We start from the raw sequence: 23,457 nt of genomic DNA, 5'->3' as shown, positions 1-23,457 counted from the left end.
AGAAATGCTGTAAAGGTAGAAATAACAAGATCTTGTGATAGAATGAACGTATATACGCTGGAGGAAGTGAAAGGGAAGAGTTGAGTTGCAATACTGGGAGATTAGTTGTGTCCTCAGAATAACAGGAAGGTTTGGAAGAGGGGAAGTTTTAGGGGAAAGATAATGAGTTCTGTTTTGGACATGTTGAATTAAAGATGTCTTTCAAGACACTTAGCTGGAGATTCCCAAAAGGCAGATGGTAATGTGACACTGAAGCTCAGAAGAAAGGCTAGGACTGAATATATGGATCTCGAAATCATCTGCCTAGAGATGGTCACTGAATGCATGGGAGCCGATGTGATTACAAATGAGACAGTATTTAGGGAGAAGAGAAGAAGGCCCAAGACTTAGCCTTGAGGGCAACAGTCAAAAAAGAAAATCAGCAAGGCAACATGTAATCAAACGGCAATCAGACAGAGGCCTCTTTGAAAAATTCAAAAGCACTTTACATTAAAGACTTTAAAAAATTTAGATCAATTGCTTCTTGTTTCATAGGTATCTTTCCAAGTTTTATATATACTTTTTTCCTAAATACAGAAATCAAAAGCACTTGATAGTACAAACTTTTTGAAAAACAATGGAGTACCAATGAAACTAAATTAGTGTTTAGTTTTGGAAAATCTATGAGGAGAGCTTCACAAGTTACAGGAACAGACTTTGTGCCCTTTCTTAAGAAGTGAGGTTGTGGTGTTGTATGAAAGGAGAGAAGGTTAGCACTCCCCTTGATAAGGATGGAAGAGGCCTTAGTGGCCTTTACAACACATATACGGTTAAGGCATTGCCACCTACTCTGTGGCATCTAACCATGTGTTTTTTCTGAGGTACCACATCACACCTATCAGATTGGCCAACATGACAAAACAGGAAAATGATAAATGTTGGAGAGGATGTGGGAAAATTGGAACACTAATACATTGTTGGTGGAGGTGTGAAATGATCCAACCATTTTGGAGAACAATTTGGTACTATGCCCAAAGGGCTACAAAAATGTGCATACCCTTTGATCCAGCAATAGCACTTCTAGGGCTATATCCCAAAGAGATCAAACAAATGGGAAAAGGACCCACATGTACAAAAATATTCATAGCAGCTCTTTTTGTGGTGGCAAAGAATTGGAAATTGAGAGGATGCCCATCAATTGGGGAATGGCTGAGCAAGTTGTGGTATATGAATGTAATGGAATACTATTGTTCTATAAGAAACGATGAACAGGCTGATTTCAGAAAAACCTGGGAAGACTTATATGGTCTGATGCTGAGTGAAGTAAGCAGAACCAAGAGGACTTTGTATACAATAGCAGCCACGTTATGCAATGACTAAGAATGTTAAACTGAACCCTTCTCAGCATTACGAGGATCTAAGACATCTCCAGAGGCCTCGGGATGGAAAATGCTGTCCACATCCAAAGAAAGAACTATGGAAGTCGAATTGCTCTCACTTATTTTTACCTTCAGTTGAGTTTTGTTTCATCTTTCTGATGGTTCCTCCCATTGGTTTTAATTTTTACTTACAACTTCACTAATGTGAAAATATGTTTAATCGATATGTAAATGTAAAGCCTATGTCAGATTGTGCGCCGTCTTGGGGAGGGTGGGGGGGGGAGAAAAAGGGAGAAAAAATTTTCAACTCAAAAGCATATGGAAAAAAAAAATTTTAAAATGAATCTGGTAAACCTGACTAAGCCAGATCATCTCGAAAGCATTTCTAGATGAACCTGTAAGGAAAATAAATAGACAAAAAATGAAACAGAAAAAAAAAAAGAAGTGAGGTTGTATGGGTGTGGCACTGCCTGCAATTTAAGACATATGAATATGGCCATTAGGGAAATATTAGTAGAAATATTAGTACAAAAGCAACCAGTGAAAAGAAACTGAAGGGGAGCTATGCAGCCATTTATTCTAATTTTGCAATCTCTGCTTGTAAACACAAACATCCACCATTCTTAAATTCCTCCAGTTCACATTCACATGACGTGTTTCACAGACTGTATTATAATCACAGACACATTGCCCTGCCCTTTCAAAGCTATAGGTTATCTCAAATAATCTAGGAGCCTGAGAAGCCAAAGAAGTTCCAAGGAGGGAGTGCTGGAGGAACGCTTGGTGGGGAATTCTGGAATGTCTGTTTCTAGACACCTAGATCTAGGTTTATGAGGGTCTATCTCTTCTAATGCCTTGGTGTGTGAAGATGACTTGGGGTCCCGAAAGTTCTGTCCATAGACTGTAGGTTCAAACAGTTTCTGCCAAGCTGGAAAGGCTTTGAAAGCCAATGACAGACAGTGCTTATTCCCTTAGCACTAGACTACCTAAGTATGGAGAGGCTCATTACCAACAGGTTGGTCATCTGGTTGTGACAACCTAGGAAACAGAAAAAAATGCACAGTATTGTATGACCCCTTTCCACTTATGCAGCCAGCAGGGTAGACTGATGAAAAAGGGAGTCAAACAATGCTAAAGGATTATGTAACATAAATAACTGGGTGTGTGTATAACTGTACAACACTAGTTGATTGTATTTATTCTTATATCATTCACATTCATGTATATACTTGTTCATATTTGTCCTGCACCCTCTATTACTCTGTAAGCTCTCTGCAGAGGCAGCCTGAAGCAGCTGATAGCATACTAAATTTCTATTCCTGACTTTGACTTACTAATTTTGTCACCATAGACAAGTCACTTTCCTTCTCTGTACCTCAGTTTCCTCATCTAAAAAAGGGATGATGCTCCCTGTGGTATCTACCTTACAGAGTTCTTATGAGGCTCAAATGAAACCACTGGATCATTTAGATTTAGATTTGGAAGGGACATTACAGGCCATCAAGCTGAATCCTAAACATTTTACAAATAATGAAATTGAGGCTCAGAGGATTTAAGTGACTTGTTTGAAGTCACACAACTAGAAAATGTCTTAGGTGGGATATAAACTCAGGTCTTCTTGACTCCAAGCCCAGTGTCCCATCCATTCTACCACAATGACTCTCTAATGTTCAATGAAACACTTCATATGTTTTAAAGTGCTAAATAAGTGGCTATTATTATTATTATTTGGTTAAAATTTTATAGTTTATTTTTAATTACATGTAAAAAGAACTTTAAACTTTCTCTTTTTTTTTAATTTTGCGTTCCAAATTCTCTCCTTTACTTCCCTCTCTAAGATGACAAGCAATTAGATGTAGAATATATATGTGTAGTCATGCAAAACATATTTCTATATTAGCCATATTGCAAAAGAAAACAGAGACCAAAAAAAAAAAGAAAAGAAAGAAAGTTTAAAAAAAAAGTATGCTTCGATCTGCATTGAGACTCTAATCAGTTCTCTCTCTGGAGGTTGATAGCATTTTTCATCATAAGTCCTTTGGAATTGTCTTGGATCTTTGTACTATTCAAAATAGCTAAGTCATTTACAGTTGATCACTGTACAATATTGCTGTTACTGTGTACAACATTCTCCTGGTTCTGCTCACTTTGCATCAGTCCATAAAAGTCTTTTCAAGTTTTTCTGAAAGCACCCTCCTCATCATTTCTTCATATACTACAAATTGGTCAGCCATTCCCCAATGGATGGATATCCCCTCCATTTCAAATTCTTTGTCACCACAAAAAGAGCTGCTATAAATATTTTGTACTTATAGGTCCTTTTCCTTTTATAAAAAATCTCTTTGGGATACAGACTTGGTAGGAATATTTCTGTGTCAAAGGGTATGCACAGTTTTATAGCCCTTTGGGCATAGTTCCAAATTGCCCTCCAGAATGGCTGGATCAGTTCACAACTCCATCAACAATAACGCCAATTATTATTACAGACTCCTTAAGGCCTTCTACTGACACTGTAATAACTTCCTTGTACAGAGTAGGAAATAAATATTGCTGACTGACAATGAGTCAAAGAATCTAAGAGGATACTGTACTCTTGGCATAGTGAGAGAAGTATGGCATAGTAGAGAGCGTTGGGCTTGGGTCAGGAAGAACTGGGTTCAGATCCTGACTCTTACGCATCCTTGCTATGTTACCCTGGGCAAATCACTTAATCTCTCTGTGCCTCATTTCTTCTTTTGTGAAATAAAGACATTGGGCTAGAGGGCATGTAAGGACCCTTCCAGCTCTAATGATCCTGATACTTAGAGTTTGCATAGTGCTTGATAATGTTTCACACATCCACAGATTTTCGCTGAAAGCAACACTGATTAAAAAAAAAATTATTTCCTAAAGTCTTGTCAGCTTTCAGCAATAATCTCCTGACAGCTGTCACTTGTACCTGTTACACTTGACTGAGACTGAGTAATACTTGATAGTGGTGACAGCAATCAGGCACATTCTATTAAATACTGTAATTAGGGTAATAAGGGGATATACACCATTAATGTTGAATGGGAAATCTGGAGACGATTAGAATTCTGGAACGCCTTTTAAAAGATGGCTCCAACTTTTACTGCACATAGACTGCACCTGTCTCCAATCTCTGTATATTTTACATCTGTTCTCTTAAAAATAAGATGCAGGCAACAACTCCAATTCTGTACAGCACCAGTAAGGAAGAGATGCTCATCTATGAAAAACTCAAAGGACAGTGGTCTGTGGTTTGCAAACTGGCCACTGGCATCTACTTTAAGCCCAGGGCTCTGTCCTGGGCCCCACCACCTCATGTGGAAACTGACTCCTGGAAAAGAAATTCTCTTAGGTGCCAGAAAGATCATCATCCATTAGTAAGACTTATCTGTGTGTTCAAACCAAGACGAGGCATACGGGAGAAAAAAAGTCTCCAACGAGTCCACAGCGGGAGCAGAGCAAGAAACAACTCAAGATGGAGATGCTACAAACCCCTGAAGTCTTTCTGTAAGGGAGGAGTTATAGAGAGCAAGTGGGTCTTACCCAGAATTAGAGGCACTCAGACAGAAATCTGACAGCCAAGCAAATGTCTTAACATAGTGACATAAAATTAGCACTGACAAAGTTAAAAATTAACAAAAGAACACAGGCTTTAATGCTAGGCTGGAGGATAGGTGAACTGATTTGCAGGTGCTTAATGATGAATTCTGCAGCCATGACACAAAGCATACAAAATCAAATATATGTGTATTACACAACTATTCCTCCTCAGTTCACTGCCAGGGATTCTTTTTGGGTGGTTTCTGAATTACTAGAATACCTCCTTCCTCATCTGCTCTACTTCCAGCCTTTCCCTGCCTGGATTTCTGCCAGAAATATCACTATCAGTTGCTGTTCTTTGTCATCCAATTCCCAAAATTTTCCACCAATGGTTTAACATTCATCCTGGGGGCCAATGTTTCACTCCTAGTTTGCAGCTCTTCTGTTTCTGTATGCATTCCTCCCCCCACTCACCACTACCCCATCCCTGCTCCCTAGGCTACACTCAAGTTACCTTGCTCATATTTTTTTCCATTCATTTCATCCTAGTCCACCCTGATCCTTGACCTAGCCATCCTTTAACCTTGGCCAGGTTACCAGCACCAAAGTATAACTCAAAACTTATCTCACTCACGAAAGCTTCTCTAAGAATAAAAAGTTGTGACATCATACCATGACTCAAATCATACAGTGAAGCTTTATGTAACCATGGATTAAGGTACAAAGGTTGAAAATAACTTCGTTTATATTTACACATGGCTCCTCCATTCAAGTCCATTACTATCGTGGCATAGAAGTGACCAGAGGCTGTAAAGGCCAATTGTTGACACTTGACAGACCAGGAGAACGGGAGTAGTGAGGAAGTGCAGGTATTTTAGATGAACATAAGCTCTCTGAAGGCAGGGGCTTTCGTTTTGGTCTTTATATCCCCTAGTTCCCCCACCATCTAGCACAGTATCCAAATATGTTGTTGTTATTGTTCAGTTGTTTCAGTCGTATCCAACTCTTTGTGACCCCTTTCGGGGTTTTCTTGGCAAAGATACTGGGGTGGTTTGCCTTTTTCCTTCTCCAGCTCATTTTATTTTATTTTATCTTATTTTATTTTTAGGCAATTGGGGTTAAGCGACTTGTCCAAGGTCACACAGCTGGTAACTGTCAAATGTTTGGTCTGAGACCGGACTTGAACTCAGGTCCTCCTAACTTCAGGGCCAGTGCTCTATCCACTGCGCCACCTAGCTGCCCCATCTCCAGCTCATTTTAGAGGAGGAACCTGAGGCAAAGAGGGTTAAGTGACTTGGCCAGGGTCACATGGCTACTGAGCATCTAAGGCAGGATTTGAACTCAGGAAGATGAGTCTTCCTGATTCCAGGCTTAGCACTCCAGCCACTGTGCCACCTAGCTGCCCACCTGGAGTATAGCTGGCGCTTAATAAATGTTTTCCCAAATGAATTGAGGTACCAAGTACAGACAGCTTTTCCATGAAGTTGCACATACCAATAAAACCATCTATGGAAAACATATTGTCTAATATTTTTTTTAGTTGAGGAAGGAAAGGAGGGGGAAAGCTGTGATTTCATGGGTTTAAGTAAAAACATCCAGTGAGCAAGCTCCCTTTGCTAATGTATATCAATAATGCCCTGCAACTTAAAATCCTCCAGAACCTCTGAGGACACTGAGAGGTTGTTACTTGCCCAGGTAGGGTCAAACAGCCAATATATACCAGAGACAAGACTGGAACTCAGTTCTTGCTGCATCTAGGGACAGCTTTCTATCCACTTTGTCATCCTACCCCTCATTTGACAATATATACCATAGTGCTTTAAGGTTTGCAGAGCACTTTCTTCCCAACAGTCCTGCAAGGTCAAAACAGTGTCACTACAAACCTCACTTTACAGATAAGGAAACTGAGACACAGTGAGATGAAGTGACTTGGCCAACATCAAAATGGTAGTGAATGAAAAAGCTGGGACTCATACTCAGGTTCTCTGACTGTAAATCCAATTCTCCTTTCATGCTACCTCTCTTGTTTAGGAAGGAGAAATGGAGACAAAAATACTTAAATGCATGCATGTATATGTATATTATATATGTGTGTGTATACATATACATATAAATATAAATATATATATATACATATATATATAATATATATATATATGGATATGGATGGTGGAGATTGCATTTACATTTTCATAGATTTAGGGAATTCCTAGGTCAGGAAACTCATTCTACCAATTCAGGATACCATCTTCTCTGCGTCTTATAGATTTACACAGCTGCCCAGAGCACTTAAAAGTTAAGTGATTTGCCCAGGGTGACATAGTATATACATGCACACATACATACATAAGTCCTCTTAAGCTTATCGTAGAGATCTGTATAACCATCAATCTACCCAGTTCTCCATAAAGTAACATAATATTGGACCAAAAATACCTCTTACAAAACCTGGCTTATGCATACATACCACCGTTCCATTGTTATGCAAATTCAAACTGAGCAAATGTTTGTTGAGCCCTTCCCAAGTAAGACATTTTGCCCTGGTTTTATTTGATGGGTTATTTCTGTTGCAACACCATATACTCTCTGGACTCAAAACAAGAAAATGCATTTTAAATGCTCTCATTAAAAGTAAGAATCAGGGTATGAGGGACAAAGTAATTCATTTTCTCTCCCTGGTTACACAAGAGCTATTTACCATTTATATTGTCCTTTGTTTTGTGTCAAGCCATTTTACAACATCATTTTTATTAGTTTTACAATATCACTTTTATTAGTTATTCATCACAGCTACCATGTGATTAACCTTTTTAAACAACAGCATTATCCTAATAACACAGAGAGATAAATTATGTAAGTGACTTACCCTGAGAAACAAATTAAGGAGCAGAATTGGAAGTCAAAGTTTCATGAGCCCTGCAACTTAATCTGGCCTTGAGAAAATTGCCTGACCTCACTCTGCATGGCACAGATCCTTTCATCTCTAGGATGTAAGTGTTTACTTAGAACAAAGAATTCTTCTCTAATCCAGTCTTTGAAGAAGTGGCCCTTCTTTTAAGGGAGACCCACCTCTCTACTTATGCCCTTGATTCCATCCTCCTATTGTTGATCACCCCCAAACTCAACACTCTCCCCTCTCTAATCTGCTCTCTCAACCTACTGACTCCTGCTCTGATGCCTACAAGCATACTCAGGTCTCCCCCATCTTAAAAACAAAACAAAAAAAACCACCAAAAAAACCCTCTTGCTTGTTCCTATCACCTCCCCTGCTCAAGATATAGATAGATAAATAGACAGACAGACAGATAGGTATCAAAATATATCTCTTCCTACTTCCCTAGGAAAACCCAAAGAAGAATCTATCTACTCTCATTGTTTCCACTTCCTCTCTACTCACTCGCTTCTCATCTGGCTTCCCACTTAATCTTACAATCCCTCAAATGAAACTGTTTTCTCCAAAGTTAGCAGTGATCTCTTAATTGCCAAATTCAAGGGCCTTTCCTCAATCTTCACCCTCCTTGATCTCTCTGAAGAATTTGACACCAACAACCCTCTCTCCTCTTGGGTATTTTTACCTTTCTAGGGACTTATCACATGGCTTTCTTCTATCTGTCTTAACTGCTCTGTGTCAGTGTCCCTCTTCCAGATTACCATCCATATGCAGTGGATGACTTACTGAGTTAAGGTATCACCCATTATGTTGTTGGTTCTCTTTGAAAACTAAGGATGAAAAACAGCAACAACAACAATACCATCCATATCTCATCCAGTAACTGTAGGTGTATATTAAGTCTCTGTCTTTGGCTGTCTTCTTTTTCTCTACTCTCTCAGTTACATCATCAGTTCCTCTGGGTTTAGTTATTTCTACAGGTAGGACTCCCATAGCTATATATTTAGTCCTAGTCTCTCTCTCCTCGGTCCTAGCCCCACATCACTAGCTACTGATTGGACATTTTTAACTAGATGTCCTAAGGGTATTTCAAAATCAACATGCTTAAAACAGAACCCATTAAGTTTTCCCTCCCTCACCCCCGTCCCAAATCTACCCCTATTCCAAACTTGCCTATTTCCATCAAAGGCAAGATCATTCTTCCAATCTCCTGGGTTCATAATCTCTGAGTTATCCTTAATTCTTCATTCTCCCTCACCCCACAAAACCTGTCAGTTAAGTTTGGTCATTTCTACCTCCACAACCTCTTTCCCATCCATCCATCCCTTTCCCTCTGGCCACATTGCCATCACTCTAGTTCATCTTCATCACCTCTTGTCTAGGCTACTTCAATAATCTCTTCGTTGGAATCCCTGCCTCATGCCTCTCCCCTCTCCAATCTGTACTTCATATAGCACCTGTCAAAGTGATATTCCCAAAGCACACATCTATAGAGAGGGCAGGTCATACCCCTCCTTAATAAACTGGTCTTCTTTGTGTTCTTCCCATGCCACATTCCATCTTCTCCTCCATGTCTTTGCATGGGCTATGCCTCATGACTAGAATGCACTCCTTTTTTTCCCCCCGCTTATGCCTCTTAGAATTGGGGAGAAGCCAAGATGGTGGAGTGAAAGTAGCAACTTGCTTGAGCTCTCCCCCAATTCCTCCAAATACCTATAAAAATGGCTCTAAACAAATTCTAAGGCAGCAGAACCCACAAAAAGACAGAGTGAAACAAATTTCCAGCCCAAGACAACCTGGATGATTGATCAGAAAGGTATATCACACTGAGCTGGGAGAAGAGCGCAGCGGGGCATGGGCACGCAAGCCACAGCAAACCTGAAGCAGGCTTCAGGGGACTGAATCGTGGGCATCTGTAGCAGTTTCCAGACTCCTCAATCCACGCATGCCAAAGACAACTTAGAAGGTCACTGGGAAAAGTCTATTTCTGCGGTGCTGAGAGAGGAAGGTAGGGATTCAGTTCCAGTCCCCTGAGAACTCGGTCCTGGGGGGACAGCTGCTTCCCAAGCTTCCGGCCCACAGACTGAGGGGGAATCGAGTGGCTGATCAGAGGGGGATTGCAGGGATCTCTCTGCTGGTGCTGAGGCAGGAATCTCTTGCTTTGCCCATGCTTGGATCTGGGTCACAGTTCTGGATGGGGATCCTGGGGTGAGGAGGAGCCCTGGCACGGTGGAGCTTGTAGAGGCTGTGGACAGGAAACCTTCCTCACAGTTCCAGGACAGAAAGGAGTGCTTGTGGTCACTAACAGACCACAGCACAGGCCAGGAAAGGAATAAACACCTCACCCCTTATCATACCAACTTGCAAGAACTGAAATTTTACAGTTCCCTACAAGGATCTCTGAAAACAGCTATATAAACCCCCAAAGCTTGGGACAGTACATTCTCCACATTGGAAGCAGACTCTTACCTTAACAAAGAGTTTAAAACTCAAGTAATTGGCCGGGATCATGAGCAAGCAGCGCCAAAAGAGTCAGACTATATTATCTTACTTTGGTGACAAAGATGAAAATATAGAACCAGAAGAAGACAACAAAGTCAGAGCTCCTACATCCAAAGCCTCCAAGAAAAATATGAGTCAGTCCCAGCCTTGGAAGGGCTCAAAAGGGATTTTGAGAAGCAAGTAAGAGAAGCAGAGGAAAAACTGGGAAGAGAAATGAGAGTGATACAAGAAAATCACGAAAAACAAGTCAACAGCTTGCTAAAGGAGAACCAAAAAAATACTGAAGAAAATAACACCTTAAAAAGTAGCCTAACCCAAATGGCAAAAGAAGTCCAAAAAGCCAATGAGGAGAAGATGCCCTAAAAAGAAAAATTGGCCAAATGGAAAAGGAAGTCCAAAAGCTTACTGAAGGAAAATACTTCCTTAAAAATTAGAATAGAGCAATTGGAGGCTAGTGACTTTATGAGAAATCAAGACACTGTAAAACAAATCCAAAAAGAATGAAAAAATAGAAGACAATGTGAAATATCTCATTGGAAAAACAACTGACCTGGAAAATAGATCCAGGAGAGAGAATTTAAAAATTATTGGACTATCTGAAAGCCATGATCAAAAACAGCCTAGACATCATCTTTCAAGAAATTATCAAGGAAAACTGCAGTGATATATTAGAACCAGAGGGCAAAATAGAAATTGAAAGAATCCACAGATCTCCTCCTGAAAGAGATCCACAAAGGAAAACTCCTGGGAATATTATAGCCAAATTCCAGAGTTCCCAGGTCAAGGAGAAAATATTACAAGCTGCCAGAAGGAAACAGTTCAAGTACTGTGGGAACACAATCAGGATAACACAAGATTTAGCAGCTTCTACATTAAAGGACAGCAGGGCATGGAATATAATATTGTGGAGGGCAAAGGAGATAGGATTACAACCAAGAATCACCTACCCAGCAAAACTGAGTATAATCCTTCCGGGGAAAAAATGGTCATTCAGTGAAACAGAGGACTTTCAAGCATTCCTGATGAAAAGACCAGAGCTGAATAGAAAATTTGACTTTCAAATACAAGACTCAAGTGGAACATGAAGACGTAAACAGGAAAGACAAATCAATAAGAGACTTATTAAGGTTGAACTGTTTACATTCCTGCATGGAAAGATGGTATTTACAACTCATGAGACCTTTGTCAGTATCAGGGTAGTTAGAGGAAAAAAATTATATGTAGATATAGGTAGATAGATAAATAGTTAGATAGAGGGCACAGGGTGAGTTGAAGATTAAGGGGTCATATCTGGAGAATAAAATTAAGGGATGAGAGAGGATTATACTGGGAGAAGAAGAAAGGGAGAAGCAGAATGGGGTAAATTATCAAAAAAAAACAGAAAAGAAAATGCTCTTACAGTGGAGGGGAAATGGGGGAAGGGGAGAGGGAATGAGTGAATCTTATTCTCATACGATCTGGCTTAAGGAGAGAATAAACATACACATTCAGTTGGGTAAGGAAATCTGTCTTACCCTACAGGAAAATAGGGGGAGAAGGGGACAAGAGAGCTGGGGGATGACAGAGATGAAGGCAGATTGGGAAAGGGGGTAATCAGAAGCAAATACTTCTGAGGAGGGACAGGGTCAAAAGAAAGAACAGAATAAATGGAAGGGCAGGACAGGATTAAGGGAAATAGAGTTAGTTTTTCATAACATGTCTACTATGGAAGTGTTTTGCATAACTGTACATGTATAACCCATATTGAGTTGCTTGCCTTTTCAATGAGGGTGGGTGGGTGGGAAGGGAGGAAGGGAAAAGATTTGAAACCTAAAGATTTAAAAACATATGTTTAAAAAAAATGTTTTCACATGCAACTGGGAAATAAGAAATATAGGAAATGGGGTACAGAATTCTCTCCTGCCCTACAGGAAAACAGAAGGGGAAGGGGATAAGAGAAGGGGGTGAGACATAGAAGAGAGGGCAGACTAGGGGAAGGGATATTCAGAATGCATGCCATCTTGGGGTGGGGGGAGGGGCAAGATGGGGCGAAAATTTGGAACTCAAAATCTTGTGGAAGTAAATGTTAAAAACTGAAAATGAATTTTAAAAAAAAGAAAAAAGAATCAATCCCTAGTTTCCTTCTAAGCTCAGCTCAAGCACTAACTCATATATAAAGTTTTTCCTGATGTTCCTAGCTGCAAGTGCCACCCCCTTCCAAAAACAATTACCTATCTATTTCAATTTTATTTTGTACAGTCCAACATATATATATGTGTGTGTGTGTGTATGTGCATATATATAATATATAATATATATATATATATATATATATATAGTATAGTTCCCCACTAAAATGCAAGTTTTTTGAATACAACATGTATTTCATTTTTCTCTTTATTCCCCCGTGTCCAGCACAGTGATTGTCAGACAGTGAACCCTTAATGAATAATCCATGCAGGCATTAAATTTCCAGTCAACTCTTTATCCCACACCTAAATCAAAATGTGACCCGAGGAGAAAAGAATTCCTGCATGTCTTACCAAGCTAGAAGGACTTCAAGTACAGGCCTAGGTATAAACTGCGTACCTGTCATCTGAGAAACAATCTAGCTAAATTTGAAGAGGCTTATTGCTTATTTTATTATTATGTTATTATTTTCAAGCCACAGCTACTCACAAAGACATCTGCTATCCTGCGAAGGGGTTGCAATCTGCATAACCAGGAGTCCGCATACAGATGACATTTTAGATCCATTAATGTATTGAGGCAGGTGTTCAAACAAAATGGTGCTCCTTTACCCAGGGCACATGTTATAATTGTAATAACAATAATGTGGCTAACATTTATGTTGTGCTTATTATGTGCCAGGCACGGTGCTAAGTGCTTTACAATTATTATCTGATTTGATCCTCACAACGATCCTGAGAGGTTGGTGCTATTAGTATCCCCATTTTACAGATGAGTAACCTGAAAGAAATACAGGTTAACACAGGGTCACAAAGTTACTAAGTGCCTGAGGCTAAATTTGAACTCAGGTCTTCCTGATTCCAGGCCCAGTGCTCTCTTTTACTGTATCATTTAAAATGCCCCATACCCTATGGCATCCTTCTTTCTAAGAGTCCTTATCCGATATTGTTTCTCCTCCTCCTCCTTCTCCAATTTTCAGTTTTTTCAGTTAGGGAGAAGAAGCTTTAGTCTTTCATCCACTTTTCCTTCCCTAGGTGTTTCTGACTCTAAGGCTAGCCCTCTATCTAGTATGCTGGTCATTCTCTGAGCGTACTGTGGAAGCAGCATGATGCAGTAGAAAGTACACAGTGGACAAGGATGGAAATCTCCCCTGTCCAGTGACTAGCCGAATGAACCAGGACAAGGAGACTCATAACTCTAAAAGATTCTATGATTCTGTGACTCAGAGTTCGGACTCTAATATAGTAGGATAATAAAGAACTGAACTCTCCTAATGAAAACAGTCTTCTATCCATTTGCATTGTAACTACAAAACTGGGCCTCAATTCCAGCCATAAAAATCCTCTCAACCAGTTGTTAAACGATCCATACATTAAAAGTTCAACTGGCTACTTTGACTTTGACTTCAATAAGAACTATTTTTACTGTCTTATTCGGGCTATAAATTATATACCCCAGAAATGCTTTATCATAAAACTAAGTTACTACTATCTCTTGTCCAACTCCGGGCCCAGATCATTTGTCCATATGCAATGCCTATCGAAGATATTTGTAACAATGGAACAAATTGATGTCCTGTCTAACTGCATACCACAGCCTGGACAATGAACATTTATCTATTTGATTTTTCATCACCAGATCAAACTCTTTTAAATCTCAGGAGGTTCTGCAATGCTCCAGGGAACGATACAATCAATACAACAAGCCCTGCAAATAAACATGTGGAGGCCCTCACATTCTAGAAGAATTCTCTTCTGTTTGGACTCTCCACTGGACATAATCCATGACAGTGGTGAACAAATCTTTGATGAGCATGCATCTATTTTATGCCTCCTTTGATATGGATAATCAGAGGATCATAAACTGAAGTTATCATAAACCAAACTGCATTTATCAAGGAATCTTGTACAATCTTAATCTATTCATAGGGAAAAAAACCTTATTGAAGGAGAGCCTTAATTTGCTCTACCAAGTCAAATGCTCATTTTATAACCAACAAAAAAAGTGTCGATCTTATATCCTCTGTACTGTTTAGTCCACTGTATGACTGTGAATGTAGGCTGCTTTAGAAAATTATTTATGAAATCACTGCCTCTTACCTCTCCATTCATATTTTCATCTAAATACAATTATCATAAGCACTTTAGAAAGATGAGAAAGTAGATATATGGGTTGGTAGTTACTGATGCCATTCCAATAACCACTTTCAAAAAAGAGTTAACGCTTTTTTTTAATCAGAATAATTTCTGGACATATCACCCACCCCAATCACCCCAGAATAGAATCCTCCTTTGTAACAAAGAAAGAATTGAGCAAAAGCAAAAGTTCAATGATCAGTCAACAAGCATTATTAAGCATCTACCATCTACCAGCCACCGTGCTACACACAATATCAACATCTGACAATGTAGGCAATGTTTCACACCCGTAATCCTCCACCTCTCTGCCGAGAGGGAGGAGGGACGTTGTCTTTTCAACTGTGTATTAAAATCTGGGCAGCAGACATATGGACATGGTCTTTGCTATGCAGATGATCAGACCAAGTTCTTTTTAGCAATTACAGCTTTCTTCCAGAAGGTTCTGTAATGTTCTGGGGCTTGAGGCAGTCAACACAATGTCCCACACAAACAGGAGCCTCTGAAGGACTTCCCCATCCACAGGCATGTCCTCCTCAATCTGCATTCTGTGCTGGACCCCCTTCATGTCAGCAGCAAACATCTTTGGCAAGCATACATCTCCCTGGTTTTATGCCTCACTAAATATTTATGATCAGAGGGTCGAACAGGATTGTTTCTGTTGTTCTATCATCCAGAGAATCCTGAATGATCTTGTTGTATGTATGGAAGAGACCTACTTGTAAAAGGGACTGAAAATGGTGTATTATTTTAACAAATCAAATGCTTTTTTCATAATCTATATAGTGCAGTGGATAGAATTAACACTCTGGACCTGGCATCAGGAAGACCTGAATTCAAGTCCTTCCTCAGACATTTATTAGATGTGTGACTCCGGTCAAATCACTTAACTTCCCAGACTCAGTTTTCTCCTCTTTAAAATTAAGATAATAACACCTACCTCCCAGGATTGTTGTAAGGTTCAAATGACATAAGACATGTAAAAGTGCTTTGAAAACCTTGAAGCACTATATAAATTCTAGATCTTATCAGCAAACAAGAAGCATGGAGAAATCTTGTATTTCCTATATCTCTCAGTTAAGTGTTAAATGGCAAAGATGTTGTTCATTGTTGAATGTCTTTTTGAGAGCCTACTTATTCTAACATCTTCATTAAGCATGTCTTTGATTTGTATATAAATTATTTTCAAAGATGTATAGATAGGAGAGTAGACATTTAGGGTATTTCTCTCATTTTTTGTAGTAATAAGCTCCATGATTTTCCCGTGCCTTTGCTATCTTCCTCTTTTTCACAGGTCCCTTTTGACACCCTCACAACTTTGTTACCCCCTACACAGATCTCCTCTATCTACCCTTGGTCCCATCTTGTTGCTTTTCTTGTCTTTGTCCTCTTTGATACAATTTCTGCTTCCTCTCTAAGCACATTCAGGACTGTGATGTTGGGTCCATGTGTGGTGATTCCATTGTCTTTGAAGAAGAAAACAATTTTGCTATAATGAATTTTGCAAATCTTTTCCATTTTTCTTTTTATCTGTAGTCCTCCTTCCATTTTCATCCTTAAATGCCCTTGGGAAGGCTTAGCTCAGTTGAAAATCTTACAAACCTTTCTTCAAACTGGTTTTATACTCTAATGTTTCTGTCTGTTTTATGAGATGACACAGCTCATACTCACCTATCATCCTTCTTGTAAGATTTTACAAATGTGTTTGTAGTCTAACCCACTGTTGCTTTTGGCAACCATCTCCGTTTTTGACAAGCAAGCCGGATGTTTTCTGATTAAGACACTTTCTAGGCTTTTTTTTTGGGGGGGGGGTTCTTTGTCACAGTAATTAATTTACATTGGCTGACCTTCTAGATGAAATTATTGTAGCAAGTGTTTATGTCATTTCTGCTGTCCATTTCCCATTTTTAATTTTCATCAGTTATTTAAATAATTCTGGATTAAGTTGTTTCAATTGTAAAGCATATCTTTTCCTTATCTCTACTCTAGGAAGAGATGAGTATTTCTTCTTCTTTTTCCTCTTTTCCTTCCTCTCCTTCTTCTTCCTCCTCCTCTCCTTTTTCTTCTTCTCCTCCTCCTCCTCCTCTCTCTCCTCCTTCTTTTCCTCCTCCACCTCCTCCTCCTTCTCCTTCTTCTCCTCTTAGCTCTAAGGTGTTGGTGGTATGACTCAAGGATACCTTCCACATCACTGACAAATCTTTTCCCGTCTATTAAAATACAATCTATTGAAGCTTATACACAAGTTCAAAAAGCAAAGTTGCTGCAGATGTTGAAGGGTCCACGCTGGAGAACAGGCACATTGGTGCACTGTTGGTGAGCTGTAAATCAATCTAACCATTCTGGAAAGCAATTCCAAACCATACCCAAACACTGCTACTAAGTCTATAATCCAAAGAGATTTTTTTTAAGAAGAGGAAAAAGACAAAAATATTTAGAGTGACTCTTTTTGTAGTAGCCCAAAATTGGAAAGAAAGGGACTATCTTCCTGTTGGAGAATAGCTAAATAAATTACGGTATCTAAATGTAATGGAATACTACTGGGCCATAAGAAATGAAGAAATGGACAGTTTCAGAGGAAACTAGGAGGATGTTTGTGAACTGATGCTGATCAAAATAAGAATTCAAACGATTTCTACAGTGACAACAACATTATAAAGAAAAACAACTTTGAAAGACCTTAAATTAATGCAATGACAAAACATAAGTCCAGAAAACTGAAGATGAAACACCCTACTCACTCTTGCCAGAGAAATAATAAACTTAAAATACAGAGAGACATGTATATTATCAGGCATGACCAATGTGGAGGTTTGTTTGCTGGATTGTGTATTTTTACGAGGAAAGTTTTTTATTTGGGTTTTTTTTTAGTTCTTATTGGGGAGGGGGACAGATTATAAATGCATATAAAGTTTTGTTTGTTTTTCAAAGCAAAAGTCCTATATTCAGTTCCCTATTAGTCAAGATGCCCTATGTCACTCAGCCCATCAGCTGCCTTGCAACCTCCCCTGGTCTCTCCCATAATAACAACGCTGAGATTTCAGAGAGGGCCCAGAATTCTGACCCTGAAGTTGGGAGAAGGGCATTAGGAGATAATGAAGAGGCAGCAGGTTTTGTTTACTTGTTTCATTCTTGTCTCAGAATGAAGGAAAATGTCAAGGAACAAGCTAAAGTGAAGAAAGGAAACATGAAGGAGACCAAAAAGATGAAGTTATAGAGGGAAAAGGACCTGTGGGGGACAGGAGGAAAGAACTGGGTGTAGGAAGAAATAAAATCCAATGGAGAACTTTAATACTAAGAATAAATAGCAAGGAGTAGATAAGTAGTTAATTATCTACAGTCTCAGAATAGGCTAAGAACAGATTAAAAGAAATAGTGCCATAAACTATGAAAACGGCTTATAGGCACCTACACTAAAAAAAATTTTTTTTAATAAAAAAAAGGTTAAATGAGCTTTAGTTCCAAATAACAGAAGTGAAAGTAAATTGTAAAGAAGTTGTGTGTACTTAGGAGCTTTTATTTCTTTTATGTTCCCCTAACTAGGATATTTCAAAGTTGTCTGTTTTCTTTTCATCCTTTACCTATGCAATTGATTTTTTTGAACCTAATATGTTTTATTGTTGTTGTTTAGTCATTTTCATTCATGTCCAAATATTTTCGATCCCTTTCAGGGTTTTCTTGGCAAAGACTGGAGTATTTTGCCATTTCCTTCTTGAGCTCACTTTATAGACAGGGAAACTGAGTTAAGTTTAAGTTAAGTCACTTAAACAGGGTTAAATGGCTTGCCCAGGTTCACATACCTAGTAAGTGTCTGAGGCTGGATTTGAACTCAGATCTTCCTGATATCTTCCTGATTCCAGGTCTGACACTCTATTTACTGCACTACCTAACTGCACCTGAACCTAATATAAAATCATACATTTATCTCTATTAAAATTTCATCTTAAAACTACACACTAAGCAGGTGTTCATCAGTTGGGGAATGTCTGCAAAAAATTATGGTATGTGAATGTAATGAAAGTTTATTGGATCATAAGAAATGACAAAAAGATGCATTCAGAAGAACTAATATAAACTGCAGTAACCAAACCCAGAGAACAATTTATACAGTAACTACAGCAGTATAAAGGAAAACAACTTTGAGAGGCTTCTCACCTCTCTGAAGAAAAGGGAATAACTACAGATGTACAAAGAAATACATATTCTCAAACACAGTGTGTGTTTATTTTGCTTGACTATATTTGTTATAAGGAAGAGTTTTTATTTGAGGAAGGGAGAATAGGGGTATAGTAATGCAAAAAAAGAAAAGAGAACCAATGGAATGTTTTCAAATACATAGAAGGGAAAAGAAGTAAGTTCAGAACATAGACAAGAATGGTGTTATGTTAAATTTAATACAAACTTTTTTTAAGTGGTATATAAGATAAGATTCACAGTTTCATACCCAAATATTTTAAAATATTTGCCGATGTTTGTCCAGCTCACAATTTAAATTTCTAAAAAAATTTCACCTATCCTTCTTTTACAATCCCGTTTCTGTTGTCTGCTGTGTTAAGCCTCTTCCAGCTTCACACCATCTAGAATTTGGATCAACACATTTCCTGTACCTTCATCCAAATCACAGATAAAGATGTTGAACACAATAGAGCTGAGGACAGATCTCTGGAGCACTAGAATTGTACAAGGAGACATACATTCTCACACAATATGTGGCTTTGTTTTGCCTAACTATATTTGCATTTGCTTGACTTCACAAGACACTTTACTCTGGGTTGATGGGAATTCATTAATCACTATTCTTTGTGTGTTCAGTTGCTTTCAGTCGTGTCCAAATCTTCATGAACCAGTTTTGGGGTTTTCTTGGCAAAGATACAGCAGTGGTTTGCCATTTCCCTCTCCAGCTCATTTTACAGATGAGGAAACTGAGGCAAACAGGGTTAAGTGATTTGCCCAGGGTCACAAAGCTAGTAAGTGTCTGAGACCAGATTTTAACTCAGGAAGAGAAGTCTTCCTCACTCCAGGCCCATCGCTCTATCCAATGTGTCACCCAGCAATTCTTTAGCTCCCATCATTGAACTGATTTCAAATACACCTAGCTGTAATATCCTTTAACTCATGTTTCTCCATTTTGTCTACAAGGATAACAAAATACTTTTATTAAAAGTTCTGTTGAAAAATCTGCTACTTTCTATCAACTCTTGACTGTCATAAGAGCATAAATTCAGAGCCAGAAAGAATATGGAGTTCATCTCATCCAACTCCTTCATGTTATGGATGATATCAACAGGGCTGATATTGGAGCCTAGTTTCTCCAGTTCCAAATCCAGCATTCTTACCACTAAACCACTACTATGTTGCTTTTCCATAGCAAAACTGTAATGTCAGGGCTAGCTTCTCTTTGTGACTCTACGCGTTTCTGGGGCTAGTTTTGCACTGCACAAGATGACATCGTGCAGTAAGTGTTTAATAAATGCTTGTTGACTGGCTGCTGTCCAAGCTCCTATTATGTGGTAGGCACTGCTGTAGTTCTTGGGAATAAAAGTACAAGGAATGAAACAAGCCCTACTCAGAAGTAATTTATATCTCCCCTAGACCCCAGCAGACACTTGGAGAATAAATCTCTGTGCCCTTTCAAAAACTGTGACCAATTAAACTGGCTGTAAGTTTAATTTGGAATACAACAAACTTTTTGTTTTTAAATAAACATATACCACAACGTGGTATATGACAACGTGTAATTAAAAAAAATTAAGTCATATAACCTGATGTTCTGATAATATACTTGACTTTTTAAATCAAAGTCTGCTTTTTTGAGGTCTTTATATGTCAAATGAAGAGGTTTTGTTGGGTTAGGCAACCTGAGAACGTACAATCTCATTCCAAATGGTTCACAACCTGAGGCTTTGCTGTGTCAAGCAATACCAGTAAGACGTAATCACACTCCTAATGGTTCATAGTCTGATACTGTATATATGTTACATTTTAACACACATTATGGTCAGTGATTAACCAAATATTACATGCTTCCTTAGTACATTGGTCAGTGAGTTTCTCATACATCTTTAAAGAGGCCTTCAAATAGATCATGAGTACTTTAGAAAAACAAAGGCCATTCAAGTTTTCTCTTAGTTATGTACTACTCTACGATCTATATGCAAAAATCATATTAGCCTGCTTTTATATAATGTAATTATCCCCACATTTTGGGGAGTGACAATGATATAATAATATAATACCATTAAGCCCTTTAAGAAGAAATGAAAAGGAACAATTAGTAAAAATTCAATGGTAACAAGGGACAAAGGGTGTGTGTGTGTGTGTGTGTGTGTGTGTGTGTGTGTGTGTGTGTGTGTGTGTGTGATGGATCTGTTATTGTCAAGTCCAGGAAGACTGGATCCACAGTGAAGGTTGACAATTTTTTGCTGAAAATTACTGAAAAGTCCACTGCACCACACTTTAAATATTTTCTCAGGGTCACCCTCTAAGTGCTTTCAGGACCCAGGACATTAACAGTTTATTTTGCTACTTTGTTCATTGTGGTAGAACTGGTTTCCTCCATGCTATCTAAACGAATGGACACAGAAGAGGGGCCTTAGCCGTCATTTAGTCCAACCCCCTTACTTCCCAGAGAGAAAACTGAAGCCCACAACGTTTTAAGTGATTTTTCCCAAGATCACAAAAGTAGTGAATGTCTGAGTTGGGATTCAAACCCAAGTCTTCTGAACATAAATTCAATACTCTTAAAAAAGACCTTCAGGTAGGACATCAAATGTAAGGGAGAGTTTGAAGTATACTGCTCCTGAGAAGAAGGAAAAGGGGTACAGAACAAGCATTTATTAAATACCGACTATGTTCCAGACACTATGCTAAGCACTTTACAAATATTATTTCATGTGTCAACTAAAGGAATGGATATATAAAGCCAGAGATACGACCACATTCATTTTGTATGTTTATGCCTATGGCAAGTGCTAATTAATTATCCCAGTTTTAGCACATCTATATATACTTACCCATGACAGGGAAATCCCAGACTCTGTATACCATCTTGGATTTTACGTCAAGTCTGAATTTTCCAGAAGGATATTTGATGTTGAGATGACAGAAATTGTTCAATTATCATTCTTTCAGTCAAAAGTTCCATCAGAATTTCAGCTGAAGTAGGGGGCATTTTGGCAACATGTTATAATTAACGGATGGTAGTCACAAAAGCCTTTGGCCTTCCATATGTTGGGGAATATAGCAACAACGTGCTTCAGTATAATGCAGTGCCATGAATGCTAGAGCTGGAGTTATGTTGTGTCCTGGGTTCAAATCCTGGATCTGATTACTAGGTATCCCCTTTTTTAGGTCCCTCATTGGTCAAATAAAGATAATGATACTTTAACTGCCTACCTCACAGAAAGATTATAGGAAAAATTCTTTGTGAACCCTAAGGTACCATGTGAGTTAATTATTACTATTTAACAACTCTTCTAAGTGCACTTAGTGTCCCTGTTTTACATATTCTTGGTTAGATCTCAATTATTTGGGAGTTCAAACATACTGAAAGGGGCAATGGCCTGAGAGTGGACATATATATTATGCAGAGAAAAGCTAATATTCTCTAATATGAATGCTCAAAGGATCTGTGATTCCTGGAGGTAAGGAAATCACTCCAATGTGGACTGCCACCACCCATCTAGAACTTGTTAGAGAAGTGCCAGGGAGTTGACTGAGGCCCACAGAGGTTGCCTGGGTCCCATCGCTAGTAAGCACCAGAATGGAGATTCAAAACCAGCATCGTCACTCTGTTGCCACTATGCAATCTTTAACATCCTAATCACCATTCACCCACTGACTTCCTGATTCTCCCATTGTGTTAATTTAGAATGTGGTGATTCTTAGCCAAGAAAAGAGTAATAGCTGCTATAATGGGCACCATACATACAGTCCTCCATACTACTCAGACTCACAGACACCCTATAGTTAGCTTCTCCCTGGTATAGGTTCTTTAGAAGAGACAATGAGGCAATTAGAGCTCTAGGTACCCCAGAAAAGTTGCTCCTATACGGGAAGAGAACTTGATGAATCCATCATTTGGGCACACAGTGGATTTAGTCTTGGATCAAGCAAAATTCAGAACATTCCTGGGTTTGGGGGGGCCAGGGATCATATGAGCAAATATCAATAAGTTCATCAATAGATATTTATTAGGTGCCTAGCATGTGCCAGGCACTTACTAAGAGCTGGAAATAAAAAGGTTCCAGATTACACAGAAACATATTAGCCATGAACTTTAAATTCTTTGCCCCTCAGGATTCAGTTCCAAACTCATTGACAAGTAGCCAAACTAGCTAATTCTCCGTACCTGCTTTCAGAATGTGAAAGCTAACAGGCAACAAAGTGGCCAAAAAGAGAACAGCTAGGAACCAGGAAGAGCTTAATTCATAAATCATATCAAGTGTCCTCTAGGCAAATCTTGGTTTCTTTTAACTAAAATAAATGAAATGAGTCAGTACCTGCATGCTGACCCATTTCATTCATTAGGGATTAAATGTCTTATTGGCTCTTATTCTCATGAATCACTAGCCTGGGAGGCAAATGAAGCTCGTGCTAGAGCATTCCTATTAAGCCTTTCCTTCTGCATCTCTCTTCCCCAAGCACAAAGGTTCCTATCCTAAGCTGTTGCTTGTTACTGCTATACATACCTCCACCTCCAACCTCCTTTCTCCCATACCTTCTTCTCTCCAATCCTGTATCTCAGGGTCATACTCTCCCAGACTTCCAAGGTGACAATTAATTAATTTTATAACCTCATTATACTAATGTGCCAATAACTCTTCTCCCATCAAAGGCAAGCTTGCTGCACCCAGAA

At 38.9% G+C, this 23,457-nt stretch overlaps 1 protein-coding gene and 1 non-coding gene across 2 annotated transcripts in view; one reads left to right on the top strand and one right to left on the bottom strand.

Annotated features, from left to right (window-relative positions):
• The window catches only part of DEPTOR (DEP domain containing MTOR interacting protein), a 178,406-nt gene that overhangs the window by 123,368 nt on the left and 31,581 nt on the right, over positions 1-23,457 (bottom strand).
• On the top strand, positions 727-854 carry LOC144457341 (U6atac minor spliceosomal RNA). Its single transcript, XR_013486654.1, has one exon. It is a non-coding gene; the product is annotated as a U6atac minor spliceosomal RNA (small nuclear RNA).

The sequence above is a fragment of the Phascolarctos cinereus genome, unplaced genomic scaffold, assembly GCF_003287225.1.
Source record: "Phascolarctos cinereus isolate Bilbo 61053 unplaced genomic scaffold, phaCin_HiC Scaffold_4;HRSCAF=312, whole genome shotgun sequence".
Classification (NCBI taxonomy): Eukaryota; Metazoa; Chordata; class Mammalia; order Diprotodontia; family Phascolarctidae; genus Phascolarctos; species Phascolarctos cinereus.
The sequence above is the reverse complement of the archived record's forward strand: the minus strand, read 5'-3'. Positions and strand labels throughout refer to the sequence as shown.